General features: G+C 42.2%; 1 long non-coding RNA gene and 1 other non-coding gene across 3 annotated transcripts in view; one reads left to right on the top strand and one right to left on the bottom strand.

Annotated features, from left to right (window-relative positions):
* Positions 1-16,572, bottom strand: part of LOC122689227 — a 32,488-nt gene that overhangs the window by 2,336 nt on the left and 13,580 nt on the right. For both annotated transcript variants that reach the window (XR_006339752.1, XR_006339753.1), the window contains exon 3: positions 655-841. This is a non-coding gene — a long non-coding RNA (uncharacterized LOC122689227). The remainder of the gene's footprint in view (positions 1-654; positions 842-16,572) is intronic.
* On the top strand, positions 13,794-13,900 carry LOC122690952. Its single transcript, XR_006340205.1, has one exon. It is a non-coding gene; the product is annotated as a U6 spliceosomal RNA (small nuclear RNA).

The raw sequence follows: 16,572 nt of genomic DNA, 5'->3' as shown, positions 1-16,572 counted from the left end.
CACATACATATATGGATATACCTAAACAAGTAGGCAGATACAGAGATATTACAGTTTTCATTTTTAAATTTTAGCTATGTCTCAAGTATAATAATACAAAATGCAAAAGAATCTGAATCCAAACTGTATTTCTTGCCAACAGACTAAATTAAGGTTACCTGTTCAGATGGCCAAAGTTTTTTTTAACTATAGACTGTGTGTGTGTGTGTGTGTATGTGTGCATGCACATTATAAAAATTCTTTAAGAAAAGCTATTTTTGGAGTCAGCTGGTCTCTTAGAAACTTCTGCATACCAATCAAAGAGTATTTTCCATTGTCTCTGAGAAGTTTGTAATCCTCTTTTCAAGGGCACCCCTTAAAGTAGACTATATTATCTAAGTTAGAGTTTCCCCAAAGTGGCCACGATAATTCCAAATTATTCTTTGTAAAGTTCACTCATTTTGCCAGAAAGGCACAAGATTATGGCCCACGGTGATTATACATACAAGAAGCAGGAATCTTTAAGCAGGGAGGAGAATGAGATTTAGACAAGATAGAATCTATCTCTGCCTTTAGATAACCTGAAACAATCCATGAGGTGCTAGTAATCCTACTGCTGCCTAAATTCCAGGGAATCACAGGTTTTCTCCCCTTACAGACAGGAGGGGGACTTACCAAGAAGCTAGAACAAACAGAATACAGGTATGCATGATAAAGTTGGCGAGTTCAACACACAAAGAAAGCAGCAAGGTCGGTGAGAACGCACTGACTCCTTGGGTCCTGTGGGGACCAGCAGGTGGTTGCTCACTGGCTTCAGAGTTGTTGAAAGTCTTATTTGGATCCCACTTCTGATGCCAGGAAACTGTCAAAAATCCAGAAATAACACAATTAAGATTCCCTGGTGGCTCTGTGGTAAAGAATCTACCTACCAATGCAGGAGATGTGGGTTTGATCCCTGGGTCAGGAAGATCCCCTGGAGGAGAAAATGGCTACCCACTCCTATTCTTGCCTGGAAAATTCCATGGACAGAGGAGCCTGGAGGGCTACAGTCACGGGGTGACAAAGAGTCAGACATGACTGAGCACACATGTACACATGTAACATAATTAAAACCACCAAATCAACAAATAGTATTTAATAAGAGTTTGTTGTATACATAAAAACAGTTCAGGGGCTTCCCTGGTGGCTCAGTTGTAAAAAAAGAAAAAAAAATCCGCTTGCCAATACAGGGGACACAGGTTCAATCCCTGATCCAGACAGATTCCACATGCTGTGGAGCAACTAAACCCATGCTCGACAACTGTGGAGCCTGTGCCCTAGAGCCCACTTGCTGCAAATACTGAAGCGTGTGTGCCCTAGAGCCCGTGCTCTGCAACAACAGAAACCACCACAATGAGAAGCCCACACACCACAACTAGAGAGTAGCCCCCACTTCCCGCAACTAGAGAAAAGCCTGCACAGCAACAAAGGCCCAGCACAGCCAAAAATAAATCAATAGTTTTTAAAAATAAAATAAAAAGTTTGGGACTGGGGGCTTCTAAATTCAAAGATGGATACGAAGCTTGGGGGCATTAAATTACAGCAGGGCTTATAAAGTGAAAATGAGAAAGTTATTAACGCTTAAATGACTGGTTATTACAATGGGGGGGGGGTCCAAGGTGGCAGGGGATTGGTTAAAAGTGATTACCTCATACCATTTTAAAGACGATAACTCAAGTTTCTTTTATGATTGTCACAGGCATTTACAAGAAATGATCTAGGTTAAGTTTCACTTGTTTTCATGAAATAAGCTAGATTTAAGTTGAGCTTACTGGCTTAAATGGTTTTGTCTGCTCAGGGAATTCTCAAATCCCGCCTCCATTTTGTATATAATTTTAACCACACACACATGCACACGCACACACACACATACTAAGAGCAATCTGCATTAATAGACTGAAATAAATGTCTTGGACCAAGTCTGCCAGAATATGGGTTTGCTCGTAAAGGGCACATTCATGGCCCCTGGAGGTACTGCAGTCTAGTGTTGGGAAACTAGAGAAACAGTGTCACTCTCTGGAAGCCCAAATTGAATACTTCAGAGATTGGAGTTGCTCCAAGTCTAACTGAAGTCTGTGGTTTCCAGTCTGGGACTACAAGGGTTGAGAAACACTCTGAGTGAGGGATTGGGTGACAGGGAATCAGAGAGGAGTTCACTGTTGATGAGACATGCTCATCAATCATTCCTGGACCAAGAAACCCACAGAAACCAAGCTGCTTTTGGCGCTGCCTCCTCCTGCCTGCAGTGAACCTGCAGATGCTCTGCATTCCAGCACCGCCAGCCCACGCCACAGAGGACTAACGTCAGCCAGAGCCAGTCTTCACCAGTTCCTGAGCTTCCCCTCCCTCGTGCTGACGCCACCATGATCACGTCTCCTCCCCATGTGCCTCCCTTCTTCCTCCTTCGTCACCAGAGACACACATAGAGAGTCAATGACATTTGAAGGACTAAGAATACAGAGATGAAAAAAGCACAGTCCTGCACAAGAAAATGCATACAGCCTAAGAGAGAATCGGAAACAAATCAATATAATATGACATTAACTCTAATGGAGGAATATGCAAAACACTCCTGGTACAGCAAGAGTGAATTGTTCCTGGGCAATGTGATGTAGGCAGTATTTTCTTCACCCACTATATTTGTTCCGTATTGCTGCTGTAACAAATTACCACAAACTATGTGAGTTAAAATAACACAAATTGATTATCTTACAGTTCTGGATGTCAGATGTCTGACACAGGACTCAGTGGACAAGCTGTTGGCAGGGTTGTTTTCCTTCCTGGAGATTCTAGGAGACAATTCATTTCAGAATCCCCTGCAGTCCAATTCTGCAGATGGTTTTTAGTTGGCCAAAAGGCTCTTATAGTCTCAGTCAGAGAAAGTAAAGATAATGAACAGGAGGAATTTTTCTGATGAATTCTATCTTGCTGCTGCTGCTGCTAAGTCACTTCAGTCATGTCCAACTCTTTGCAACCCCATGGACTGTAGCCCACCAGGCTCCTCTGTCCATGGGATTCTCCAGGCAAGAATACTGGAGTGGGTCACCATGCCCTCCTCCAGGGGATCTTCCCAACCCAGGAATCGAACCCACATTTCCTGCATTGCAGGTGGGTTCTTTACTGATGAACCACCAAGGAAGCATATTCTGTCTTAAGTTCCTTAAAAGTAATCAATAGAGCCAATATTAATTTAATCAATTTATTAAGCACCTACTATAGGCCAGGTGTTTTGCTGGGTGCTGAGGCTACGACAATCAAACAGAGAGAGTTCCTGACCTCCAGGAATCCACCACCCAAAGACAAAAAGTAGAAATGTTATCAGATACACTGTGACAAGTGCTCCAATGAATACTGTGCCATAAGATCTCAGAGGAAGCAATATAAATAATGCATTCTGCTGGGAGGGAGAGTTGGAGGAGTCTTGGTGAGGACATAGGCTAGTGGCCTGTAGAATCACAAGAAGAGGTGACATTTGAGAGTTCTTCCCTTAGGCAAAAAGAAACTAAACTATCCAAATTGAATTTTCCAGTTTCATAAATAAACTTGATAAAGAGGTTAAGAATGTTTTCCAAGGAGTTAAATGGGAATGTTTGTTGTTTTTCTGTCTCACATTATCACACATACCTGGCTAATTAAAATACGTCATTTGAATTAAAGGTACCCACGGAGGGTGGCCAGGTATCAATGTTATCAGTGTACCCACAGCCCAGCTGCTCATTTCCCAACAATGAGTTCCCTGAGTGACCTAGCAGTGTCACCATCACGACCGACCATATGCTGGAGGCAACCAGGGCTCTGTGTCCTCACTGGAAGTGAGTTGCACAAGCAAGATAACCCTTTCGCTGCATTCTCAGAGGACTTAGTCCCACACCCAGGGAGAAGTAATGTGCCTGTCTCAGTCAGGATGGTTCTGAGCTGAGCCCCAGATTGCTGAGGGAGATTCACGGCTTGCTAACATGGACTTTGTCCCTGGGTGGACAAATCTCCAAGCCATCTCCTCCATGTGTCATGTTTGCTCAAGTCAAGATGCATCTATCAAGTGCCTACTCTATGAGAGAAATCCTGCCTGATGATAGAGCCACAAGACTGAAGACAACAGTCCGTGCTGCAGAGGAGCTCATATCTGGCTTCCTGACTCATCCCACAGATGAGGAAACTGAAACTGAACTTTCTGGTTTCTTTCTCTGGTCTGCTCATGCTGTATTCCCTTTACTGAGTACCTTACTCCCTTCCTGTATTCACAGAGCCCAACTGAAGTTCTACTTCTAAGAGGATTTCCTGACTCTGTAATCATTTACTTTCTCTACATTTCTATTTCACTAAGTCTGTATCTGGCAACTTATTATACTTTTCTCTGTATTATTTCTTTAATTATGTAAAGTGTCCATCATGGTACTCCAATGATACTGCAAGCTTCTAGAAGGCAGGAGTCATCTTTTAAATTTCAAACCTGGGCACATAGTTAACTCTCAACATCTAGTCAAGATTTAACTGATTGGATGATGGAAACCAGCTCTCGAGCAGTAATAGGAGAAGAGGAATGGTAAGCAATGTTCCCACCTTTTAAAGGCTGGTTTGGTCCTAATACAGCCTTAAAAAACCAGCTGCACTGGGCTTAAAGAACCTTCCACAAGAGCATAACATAAAAATGAAGGGGTCCACATTACAGGCCATATTCACAATTTCTCCAATTAGAGATTGGGTCCACTGCAGTAGAAAAAAAATAGATGATTTATTACAGCCATGTGCACGCATGCTAAGTCACTTTAGTTGTGTACAACTCTGTGCGACCCCATGGACTGTAGCCCACCAGGCTCCTCTGTACATGGGATTCTCCAGGCAAGGATACTGGAATGGGTTGCCATGTTCTACTCTAGGGGATCTTCCCAACCCAGGGATCAAACCTGTGTCTCTTCTGTCTCCTGCATTGGCAGGCAGGTTCCTTCCCACTAGGGCCACCTGGGAAAGTGAAAGTGACTCAGTCGTGTCCGGCTCTTTGTGACCCCATGGACTAAACAGTCCATGGAATTCTCTAGGCCAGAATACTGGAGTGGGTAGCCTTTCCCCTCTCCAGGGTATCTTCCCAACCTAGGGATTGAACCCAGGTCTCCCTCATTGCAGGTGTATTCTTTACCAGCTGAGCCACAAGGGAAGTCCAAGAATGCTGGATTGGGTAGCCTATCCCTTCTCCAGAAGATCTTCCCGACTCAGGAATTGAACCAGGGTCTCCTGCAGTGCAGGCAGATTCTTTACCAACTGAGCTATCAGGGAAGCCAACAATGTAAATGTCAACCTCAAAAGTTAGCCTCCCCAGAATCCTAAATTTAATTTAACCAATTTATTATCCACGCATTAACCTAAACCTTTTGAGACTTTTTTTTTTGGCCAACAGCCTTGTAGGATTTTAGTTCCCCAACCAGGGACTCAATTGGGCCCTCCTCAATGACAGCGAGGATCCTAACCATTGGACCACCAGGGAATTCCCCACTTTGAGACATTTTTAAATTAAAAATAACTTTTTTCTTATTGGCATAAAGGACTGTTTTTTCCTCCCTCTCCCAGCCCTATTCCTAGGGTCTGGCACCTCCTAGGAAAGCCCGATTAACAGAAGTAGGTATTTAGTAGGGAAAGAGACAGCAACTCTTTGCAGCATTACAATGCCTGAAAGGACATGAAGGTTGGCAGTGGGAAAGGTCTGACTTTTCATAACCATGGTTAATGGACTCTTTATTTTCTTTCCTTTTCTACCTACTTGTAGGATTCAAGCCCAAGGAAATTTAATCCTTTTCTGACCCCTGGCCTGTCTCATCCAGGAACTGGATGACGAACACCTTGCTGACGGCCATGGAGTGGAAGATGAATGAAGGGCTGGGTTTTCCCCACAGGCTGGAAAAAAGGCAAGTCCGGTACTTTCTTCTGAAGTGGTTTGCCATTCCCTTTTCCAGTGGACCACATTCTGTCAGACGTCTCCACCATGACCCGTCCGTCTTGGGTGGCCCCACACAGCATGGCTTAGTTTCACTGAGTTAGTATGAAAAGGCAAAATGATAGGATACTGAAAGAGGAACTCCACAGGTCAGTAGGTGCCCAATATGCTACTGGAGATCAGTGGAGAAATAACTCCAGAAAGAATGAAGGGATGGAGCCAAAGCAAAAACAATACCCAGTTGTGGATGTGACTGGTGATAGAAGCAAGGTCCAATGCTGTAAAGAGCAATATTGCATAGGAACCTGGAATGTTAGGTCCATGAATCAAGGCAAATTGGAAGTGGTCAAACAGGAGATGGCAAGAGTGACCATCGACATTCTAGGAATCAGCAAACTAAAGTGGACTGGAATGGGTGAATTTAACTCAGGTGACCATTATATCCACTACTGTGGGCAGGAATCCCTTAGAAGAAATGGAGTAGCCATCATGGTCAACAAAAGAGTCCAAAATGCAGTACTTGGATGCAATCTCAAAAATGACAGAAAGATCTCTGTTCGTTTCCAAGGCAAACCATTAAATATCATGGTAATGCAAGCCTATGCCCCGACCAGTAACACTAAAGAAGCTGAAATTGAAGGGTTCTATGAAGACCTACAAGATCTTTTAGAACTAACACCTAAAAAAGATGTCCTTTTCATTATAGGGGACTGGAATGCAAAAGTAGGAAGTCAAGAAACACCTGGAGGAACAGGCAAATTTAGCCTTGGAGTACAGAATGAAGCAGGGCAAAGGTTAATAGAGTTCTGCCAAGTGAACGCACTGGTCATAGCAAACACCCTCTTCCAACAACACAAGAGAAGACTACATGTGGACATCACCAGATGGTCAACACTGAAATCAGATTGATTATATTCTTTGCAGCCAAAGATGGAGAAGCTCTATACAGTCAGCAAAAACAAGACCAGGAGCTGACTGTGGCTCAGATCATGAACTCCTTATTGCCAAATTCACACTTAAATTGAAGAAAGTAGGGAAAACCACTAGACCATTCAAGTATGACCTAAATCAAATCCCTTATGACTATACAGTGGAAGTGAGAAATAGATTTAAGGGACTAGATCTTATAGACAGAGTGCCTGATGAACTATGGACGGAGGCTCATGACATTGTACAGGAGACAGGGATCAAGACCATCCCCATGGAAAAGAAATGCAAAAAGGCAAAATGGCTGTCTGAGGAGACCTTACAAATAGCTGTGAAAAGAAGAGAAGCAAAAAGCAAAGGAGAAAAAGAAAGATATTCCCACATGAATGCAGAGTTCCAGAGAACAGCAAGGAGAGATACGAAAGCCTTCCTCAGGGATCAATGCAAAGAAATAGGGGAAAACAACAGAATGGGAAAGACTAGAGATCTCTTCAAGAAAATTAGAGATACCAAGGGAACATTTCATGCAAAGATGGGTTTGATAAAGGACAGAAATGGTATGGACCTAACAGAAGCAGAAGATATTAAGAAGAGATGGCAAGAATACACAGAAGAACTGTACAAAAAAGATCTTCATGACCCAGATAATCATGATGGTGTGATCACTCACCTAGAGACAGACATCCTGGAATATGAAGTCAAGTGGGCCTTAGAAAGCATCACTACAAACAAAGCTAGTGGAGGTGATGGAATTCCAGTTGAGCTATTTCAAATCCTGAAAGATGATGCTGTGAAAGTGCTACACTCAATATGCCAACAAATTTGGAAAACTGTGGCAGTGGCCAGAGGACTGGAAAAGGTCAGTTTTCATTCCTATCCCAAAGAAAGGCAATCCCAAAAAATGCTCAAACTACTGCACAATTGCACTCATCTCACACGCTAGTGAAGTAATGCTCAAAATTCTCCAAGCCAGGCTTCAGCAATACGTGAACCATGAACTTCCAGATGTTCAAGCTGGTTTTAGAAAAGGCAGAGGAACCAGAGAAAAAATTGCCAACATCCACTGGATCATCAAAAAAGCAAGAGAGTTCCAGAAAAACATCTATTTCTGCTTTATTGACTATGCCAAAGCCTTTGACTGTGTGGATCACAATAAGCTGTGGAAAATTCTGAAAGAGATGGAAATACCAGACCACCTGACCTGCCTCTTGAGAAACCTATATGCAGGTCAGGAAGCAACAGTTAGAACTGGACATGGAACAACAGACTGGTTCCAAATAGGAAAAGGAGTATGTCAAGGCTGTATATAGTCACCCTGCTTATTTAACTTCTATGCAGAGTACTTCATGAGAAACGCTGGGCTGGAAGAAGCACAAGCTGGAATCAAGATTGCCAGGAGAAATATCAATAACCTCAGATATGCAGATGACACCACCCTTATGGCAGAAAGTGAAGAGGAACTAAAAAGCCTCTTGATGAAAGTGAAAGAGGAGAGTGAAAAAGTTGGCTTAAAGCTCAACATTCAGAAAACTAAGATCATGGCATCTGGTCCCATCACTTCATGGCAAATAGATGGGGAAACAGTGTCAGACTTTATTTTTGGGGGCTCCAAAATCACTGCAGATAGTGACTGCAGCCATGAAATTAAAAGATGCTTACTCCTTGGAAGGAAAGTGATGACCAACCTAGATAGCATATTAAAAAGCAGAGACATTACTTTGCCAACAAAGGTTCATCTAGTCAAGGCTATGGTTTTCCAGTGGTCATGTACGGATGTGAGAGTTGGACTATGAAGAAAGCTGAGCACTGAAGAATTGATGCTTTTGAACTGTGGTGTTTGTGAAGACTCTTGAGAGACCCTTGGACTGCAAGGAGATCCAACCAGTCCATCCTAAAGGAGATCAGTCCTGGGTGTTCATTGGAAGGACTGATGCTGAAGCTGAAACTCCAATACTTTGACCACCTCATGCTCAGAGTTGACTCACTGGAAAAGACCGTGATGCTGGGAGGGATTGGGGGCAGGAGGAGAAGGGGAAGACAGAGGATGAGATGCCTGGATGGCATCACCGACTCGATGGGCATGAGTCTGAGTAAACTCCAGCAGTTGGTGATGGACAGGGAGGCCTGGCGTGCTGCGATTCAGGGGGTCGCAATGAGTCAGACACGACTGAGCAACTGAACTGAACTGAGTACTTTCTTCTGATCTCTTGCGGCAAGGCTGGATTGGACATTGGGTCTGGGTTGCTTCATGTCCATGTTATTCTCTTGTTACAGTAGTGTTTTCCCCCTGGTACTTCAGCAGAACATTTCCCCTAGTAAACTAGGTTCTGGGAAAGGGAAAGGGAGATGAAAGGAAAGGAGGAGAAAAAGGCCTGTCATTAGCCTATGTGGGGCAAAAGTTTGCACAACCTTCATACCCCTCTTTTGTCCTATAATCAGCTAGAACCTGGCACATTGTAGGAAGGCATCTGACCGTGATCTCTTTCACTGAAGAGAAGATATCATTGAAGAATTCCAAAGAACTCACAAAAGAGAAGTGGATTCTCATTAGTAGAACCAGAAAAGCTTATCTAGAGTCTTGAAGGTTTAGTCTTATTTACTGGCTCCTAAATCTGGCACAGTGCCGGATACCCTGTAATTATATAATAATATGGATTGATGAAATGACAAAACAACAGTGATAGCCACCATGTGTTGAGTACTTATCTCAGTGCCTAACATGTTGAAAATGTATAAAAAATATTTGTTGAATGAAGAGGGAATATAGTGTTATTTATTGAGAACTAATTGGTTGATTATCTTATTTAATCCTCACAAAAACCATGTTGTTATTGTTTAGTTGCTGAGTCGTGTCTGACTCTTTGTGACCCCATAGACTGTAGCCCGCCAGGCTCCTCTGTCCATGGGATTTCCCAGGCAAGAATACTGGAGTGGGTTGCCATTTCCTTCTCCAGGGGATCCTCCCAACCCAAGAATCCGAACCCATGTCTCTTCTGTCTCCTGCATTGGCAGGCAGGTTCTTTACCACTGAGCTACCAGAGAAGCCCTCACAACAACCATAGGAGATTGGTATTCCCATTATTCCCATTTTACAGATAAGGAAAATCAGGGTTTAGATGCACAGTGAGTAGTGTCCTTCTCCACCAGAGGGCACAGTTTTATACCCCAGACTTGCCCTGAAAAACTGATGGTGTGAGTAGATCTGAGTAAGTAGACTCATGACCTCAGTCACATATAATAGCAATCGCTGCTAGAATTGGGGGATCCTGCACAGAGGAACCAAATCAGGAAATGAGAAGGCATCTAAAAAAACTAGATGACCATAAGGCCTCAAATCATATTCCTCAAGTTTCCCCTCTCATGTTCATATTCAGCACTTTCTAAGCCTTCAGCCAATTATCTCTCCCTTTCTGGGAGATGTCCACATTGTTTCCCCATGTGGACAAATGTATTCTACATTTAATTTTTACTTTCATAAATTATAAAGTAATGACACATGGTTCTAACTTGATGTGTTACCGTCAAATGGCTCCCCAACATACTGTAAACAAAACGTTTTGAAATTTGACCTTTCAGAATTCTATATCTGAATGTTAACTTTCCTAATCTAGAACTCTTTTTCTATCTCAGGCTAGTAAATAAGGGAACTCTATTTCTACTTCTTTCCACTATGTTTTGGCAAAAATAGATTCAGAACTTATTACTATTTAATTTGATCCTTTCAGGTGGATCTGAGTCTGTCTCATTTATTGGCTAGATCCTTACATACATATCACCCTTATCTATCACTTGGTCCTATCCACCATGGAAGCAGCAAGTGATAAGGGGACAAAAACAAGCATGAAATTCAAAACCAGATGCAAGCTGGTACTGGGGCTTTGTTGTTGCTATTTAGTAGCTAAGTCATGTCCAACTCTTTTTCAACCCCAGGGAGTTCAGCCCACCAGGTTCCTCTGTCCATGGGATTCTCCAGGCAAGAATACTTGAGTGGGCTGCCATTTCCTTCTCCAGGGGATCTTCCCGACCTAGGGATCAAACCTGCATCTCCTGCATTGCAGGCGGATTCTTTACCACTGAGCCACCAGGGAAGCCCAGTTCTGAGGCTGCAAGGTTCTTATTTTCTATAACTGACATGGACCATTCCTACTGGCCTGTTCTTGGTATGATACAATAAGGTCAAAAGTCAAGATTGGAGGCTTCCCTGGTGGCTCAATGGTAAAGAGTCTGCCTGCCAATGCAGGAGATATGAGTTCAATCCCTGATCTGGGAAGATCCCACACGCCACAGAGCAACTAAGTCCATGAGTCACAACTATTGAGCCTGTCCTCGAACCCTGGGAGCCACAATTACTGAAGCCCACATGCCTAGAGCCCATGCTCTGCAACAAGAGAAGCCACCACAGCAAGGGGCCCACACTGCAGCTGGAGAGTCGCTCCTGCTCTCTGCAATTGGAGAGGGCTCAAGCAGCAGTGAAGACCCAGCACAGCCAAAGATAAATAAATTTCTAAAAAAAGTCAAAATTGGGAGAAAGAACATATCAGGTAAATATGTATGAAAACAAAGTTGTATTGCTGTTGTTCAGCCGCTCAGTCGTGTCCAACTCTTTGTGACCCCATGGACTGCAGCATGCCAGGGTTCCCTGTCCATCACCAACTCCCGGAGCTTGCTCAAACTCATGCCCATTGAGTCGGTGATGCCATCCAACCATCTCATCTTCTGTTGTCCCCTTCTCCTCCTGTATTAGCTATATTTATTTCATTAAAATGTACTTAAATTTAAAAAAAAAACAGTATAAAAATAAAGGGGCACAAACATGTGAACAGGAAAAATCACCATGAAAATATAAAAATTCCAAACTTGCTTGCACCTAATAATAGTCTTAGTTCAAAATGGATTGCTAAATTTGACTGCTTTAAATTGAAAAACTCCCATATGACCAGAGACACTATTAACAACAACAACAAAAACCCTGATGCATGTCTGCAAGAAAAAGAAACCAGAAAGAAGAGTGGAGAGAATAATAAATTATATAAAAGGGTTACTACAAATGAATAAGAAAAAAAGAAGCCAATCAAAAATGGGGGCTTCCCTGGTGGCTTAGTGGTAAATAATCTGCCTGCCAATGCAGGGGACACAGGTTCAATCCCTGGTCTGGGAAGATCCCACATCCCATAGAGCAACTAAGCCTGTGCACCACAACTACTGAGCCCACGTGCCACAATGACTGAAGCCCACTCACCTAGAGCCTGTGATCCACAAGAGAAGCCACTCACTGCAATAAGAAGCCCATGCACTGCAACAAAGAGTGACCCCCACACAATGAAACTAGAGCAAGCCCACCCACGCACAGCAATGAAGACTCAGCACAGCCAAAATTAAATAAAATTTTTAAATGGATAAAGATCATGGATTGGCAATAGAAGCAAAAAATATGACCAATAAACATATGAAAAGATCAATATCATATTAATCTAATTCAAACCACAATAAGATTCCATTTCATACCCATTATTCAAGCAAAAACCATGAAGTGAAATTACCAACTGTTGGCGAGGACAGAGACTGCCAGGAATTCTCACTCAGTGCTAGGAGAAGTTGTAAACTGGCCAAATCACTTTGGAGAATAATTTGGCTCTGTTTCATAAAGTTGAACCCAAGTATTTTACCCTTTGACTCAGCATTCCAGTCCTAGGCAAATACCCTATAAATTACTGCTCCTATATTCAAGGACATATACAAGAATGTTCATAAGAGCATCGGTAGAAAGGGCAGTGGAAGAGGGGAGGACACAATCTAAATGTTCATCAACAGGAAATTTTTTTAACCTTGAATCCTCTGAGGATGAATTGGAATCCAGTTAGTTCATAATTTATGGCATGAATCACAGTTTCAAGGTTAGGACTTCTTTTTTTGATAGATTTCAATGTTTATAATTTAATATTTCCTTCCTGTATCTGGCAGGGAACGTTTAACTTTAAGGAATCCAATATGTTGCATTTTTCTTCCTTTGTGTGCCATTTCTCAAGGATTCTCTGTTCCTTATCAGTTCCTATTCTGGGAACAAGTATAGCTGCACGCAGATCTCAGGACTGAGGTCATGAGAAACAGTATCTGCTTGGATTACTTTCAGTAACTCCCTTCAGTGACTCTTTTCAGCATCAGCGACCTTGTATGTATTAAACTATCCATATTGTGGCTATTGATAAAATTTCATCCTGTGTAATAGCTGAGTAATCATCTTACTAAAGATATATAAGCCTGCATTTCCACTAATAAAATACCTTTGCTCCATCACAGCTTGGGTCCCCGTGTTTTTCTTTCTTTCTTTCTTCCTTTCTTTCTCTCTCTCTCTCTCCCTCCCTCCGGCTCTCTCTTTCACTTTCTTATCATCGACTCTGGACCACCAGGTTCCGGTCCATTAAAGGACCCCAACAAGTATCCCTTTCATACATATGAATAAGTCTAAACATTAAAATGGGGAAAACATGCACTGCTGGGGTATTAACTGGAGAAAACTCTGTGGCTGTCTCCCACAATGGCTCACAAGAAGGTTGAAATGCCTTCTTGATTTTACCATGGTTTAGGTACTGGCCCTCAGATGTGCAAGTCAGAAACCTGATTTGTCACTTCACTAAAGGTAAATCCATGTCCTTATGTGGACTCATATTAGCCAAGAAATAACCATGAAATAACAATATCAACTTTCTAATTCATAATGAGATGTAAGACTGCCTGGGGCACATGAGAAACCCAGTTATAAACAGAAAATTTACTAATGAGTATGGAATCAGTTGCACTAAGCTAAAATAGTCACTGTAAGCACCATGAAGGCAAACATTTTTGCCTGATCTTTCCAATGCTAAAATTCCAGAGACAATAACAACACCTGATTCAATAAAAAACGGGTTAAATAAATGAATGAGTGCTCGCTTCGGCAGCACATATATTAAAATTGGAATGATACAGAGAAGATTAGCATGGTCCCTGCGCAAGGATGACACTCAAATTCGTGAAGTGTTCCATATTTTTTGCAGGAGGTAGCCTACTAGGTGATTCAGTTATATTAAATAATGATTTCATTGTAAATATGATATTTCTCATAATCTATTTTATCACACATATGGCATTCAAACTGACCAATTATACACCAATTTGTAAAGATATTTAAAAACTGGTAAAAAATAAATAAATAAAAAATAAATGAATGAATAAGGAGAAACTTAAGTATCCATCTCCACAATATGCAAAAACCAATCTCAAGATTCAGCTACTGGAGTTCCCACATCAAGGTATTCCTGTTCTAGCACAGAGCAGGAGATTTCAATTCTGGCATCTGAGATTCTTTACCTGTGCTTCTAGGACTGATCCCAGTAGACACCTTTAGTTACCTACACTACAGCCATTTCCTTCTAATTTCTTGCTAGGAACATTCCAATTCTGTTCTCGGCAGCAATGTGCCCAACCTCAAAGAACAGATCACCATTCATCTTGCCCAAACATATCATCTGTTTCCCTTGCCAAATAATCACTGTCCCAGCCTCCCTTGTAGCCATGGTTAGCCATTACTCAGTACTGTTAATAGGGAAATTAAATGGAGGTAGTCTTGTTCAGGCTTCAGAAGCAGGGGAGCCAGCCTCTGACCAACTTCTGACCTTGCATGGACTACATGCCTGCCTGCAAGCACACCAATTGTTACCAGCAAGTTAGATAAGACAGGAGTGGGTCTTGGAATCTTTTAAGCCCCAGAGAGCCTGGCCAGCCCCCCAGGGTCTAATGAAATCCTATAACTCACAAGGTGAAACAAACAACATTGTATACCTTAAAGAAAAACCAGAGCTGCATGTCTGCACACAAACTGATGATGATATCAGTTTGTGGCCTGGGATTATAAGTGAGAGTCTCCGAAACTGCAATTTGAAGTCTCACCCATGGGGTGGATGTACCACCCAGGACTCTTTCCCAAATGGGACTCCAGATTGCTGTTAACAAGGAATTTCTCTGCACTGTTCAAGTTTGGGTATAGGTTGTTGGCCCAATTTCATGATATATATGCTGTTATTTCTCTCCATTGTTTCTTTTCTTTTAATGATTGAATATTGAGATTAAGTCAAATAATCCTCTATAAAAAACTGAAATTTTTCTGTGTAATGAGCGGTTTCTTTTGTTAACAAATTAAAAACTTTTGGCAAAAAAAAAAAAAATGGGATGTAAATCCATGGCTGATTCATGTCAATGTATGACAAAAACCACTACAATATTGTAAAGTAATTAGCCTCCAACTAATAAAAATAAATGAAAAAAAAATTGGGGCAAAACAACTGTCCAATAAGACATTAAAGGAAGACTTCTGGAGTATTCTAGGAAAGATGCTGCTTTCTAGATAAAACAGAGCCTCAGTTGGAGAAAAATTTTTGCTCCTGACCTATCCTCCCTGCTTAGGATGCTGATGTGAGGACATGATGCTTGGAGCTATTGCAGCCCTTTTATGTTCATGAGATAAATTGAGGATAATTGGCAGACTGGAAGGGTTTTAAAAGCCTAGGTTATCTATAACATGGCTAATTGCTGAACTAGCCCTGGGACTGGCTACCTCCAGTCTTCTGAATTGTTCTTTAAGTTTTTATGACTTCAGTTCAGTCGCTCAGTTGTGTCTGACTCTTTGCAACCCCATGAATTGCAGCACACCAGGTCTCCTTGTCCATCACCAACTCCCAGAGTTAACCCAAACTCATGTCCATCAAGTTGGTGATGCCATCCCCTGTCATCCCCTTCTCCTCCTGCCCCCCATCCCTCCCAGCATCAGGATCTTTTCCAATGAGTCAACTCTGAGCATGAGGTGGTCAAAGTATTGGGGTTTCAGCTTCAGCATCAGTCCTTCCAATGAACACCCAGGACTGATCTCCTTTAGGATGGACTGGTTGGATCTCCTTGCAGTCCAAGGGTCTCTCAAGAGTCTTCACAAACACCACAGTTCAAAAGCATCAATTCTTCAGCACTCAGCTTTCTTCATAGTCCAACTCTCACATCCATACATGACTACTGGAAAAACCATAGCCTTGACTAGATGAACCTTTGTTGGCAAAGTAATGTCTCTGCTTTTCAATATGCTATCTAGGTTGGTCATCACTTTCCTTCCAAGGAGTAAGTGTCTTTTAATTTCATGGCTGCAGTCACTATCTGCAGTGATTTTGGAGCCCCCCAAAATAAAGTCTGACACTGTTTCCCCATCTATTTGCCATGAAGTGATGGGCCCAGATGCCATGATCTTAGTTTTCTGAATGTTGAGCTTTAAGCTAACTTTTTCACTCTCCTCTTTCACTTTGATCAAGAGGCTTTTCATTCCTCTTCACTTTCTGCCATAAGGGTGGGGTCATCTGCATATCTGAGGTTATTGATATTTCTCCCGGCAATCTTGATTCCAGCTTGTGCTTCTTCCAGCCCAGCGTTTCTCATGATGTACTCTGCATATAAGTTAAGTTACTCTAATTAACTGTTGAAAGTGAAGTGAAGTCACTCAGTCATGTCCAACTCTTTGCGACCCCATGGACTGTAGCCTATCAGGCTCCTCCATCCATGGGTTTTTCCAGGCAAGAATACTGGAGTGGGTTGCCAGTTAGCTGCAGTCAAAAGCATTCCTAACTGATACAGTGATCAAGTTTGTTAAAAGATGCCCTTTTTCACTTTAGGTATGTTAATACATT

The sequence above is a fragment of the Cervus elaphus genome, chromosome X, assembly GCF_910594005.1.
Source record: "Cervus elaphus chromosome X, mCerEla1.1, whole genome shotgun sequence".
In the NCBI taxonomy this organism is placed as follows: Eukaryota; Metazoa; Chordata; class Mammalia; order Artiodactyla; family Cervidae; genus Cervus; species Cervus elaphus.
Note: the sequence above shows the minus strand (reverse complement) of the source record. Positions and strands in the feature narration are given on the sequence as shown.